Here is a 1,215-nt window from a genome sequence, read left to right as displayed (position 1 = left end):
CGCCCAGGCTGGAGTGCAGTGGCGCAATCTCGGCTCACTGCAAGCTCTGCCTCCCGGGTTCACGCCATTCTCCTGCCTCAGCCTCTCCAAGTAGCTGGGACTACAGGCGCCCACCACCGCGCCTGGTCCTGCTTTGTTTTCTTTATAGCATTTATCACTCTTGAGCATGTCTTTTGTTTTTTTGTTGTTGTTTTTGTTCTGCATGTGCTTGTTGTCTGTTTTCTCAGAATAGACTGCAACCACCATGACGATAGTGGCTTTGTGTTATTCACTGGTATGTTCCCAGTACTCCTAGTTCCTACAGCAGTGCCTGGAACATAAAAGTCTTTAGTAAATATTTTTAAATAAGTGAATAAAATATTGGACTGAGGTTTAATAAAATATATCAAAATACCAATTTCCCCACTAATATAGAAATCAGATTTAGCAAAGTATGGCAGTGGACCAAATCCAACCTGCAGCCTATTTTTGAAATAAAATTTTAACGGAACACAGCCACATCCATTCATTTACATATAGTCTGTGGTTGCTTCCACGCTAGCCACCAAGGTTGAGTAGTTGCGACAGACTGCATGGCCCCCAAAGACTAAAATATTTACTATCTTGCTCTGTACAGAAAAAAATTTGCCAACCCCTTATATAGAAAATACTTCCTACCTGTTCTTATGGTTTAAAAAGTAATAAAATAATGAATGCATTAAACAGTTATTCCATTGTTAATCCACTCATACATACTTATTGAAAAAAGATAAAATTGTACAGAAGTGTGTAGGGTAAAAAGTGAAAGCCCTCTTTCTCCAGCCACTAGGAGGTAGCCTGCTAGCATCTGGATTATTTCCAGGCCTTTTTGAAGCATTTCCATGCAAACCTCTCTACCCCTTGAGTGCAAATTAGTTTCCTTTTTATTTTATTTTTTTAATTGATAAATAAAAATTGTATATATTTGTGGTGTACAACACGATGTTTTGATATATGTAGACACTGTGGAATGGCTAAATCAAGCTAATTAACATATGCATTACTTCATATACTTATCGTTCAAATGAGTTTTGTTGTCAAGATTTTGCTAGACTTGGAAGGAGAAGGAAAACTTTCCATCTGTTCCTGTGCTCTGACAGTTTGAATAACTGGAATTACATGCTCCTTGAAGGTTCACTAGCATCCCCCATAACACTACCTGAATCTGCAGCCTGTTTCAGGGCCGGATCTCTTACT

This window comes from Hylobates moloch, unplaced genomic scaffold (assembly GCF_009828535.3).
Source record: "Hylobates moloch isolate HMO894 unplaced genomic scaffold, HMol_V3 SCAFFOLD_14, whole genome shotgun sequence".
Lineage (NCBI taxonomy): Eukaryota > Metazoa > Chordata > Mammalia > Primates > Hylobatidae > Hylobates > Hylobates moloch.
The sequence above is the reverse complement of the archived record's forward strand: the minus strand, read 5'-3'. Positions refer to the sequence as shown.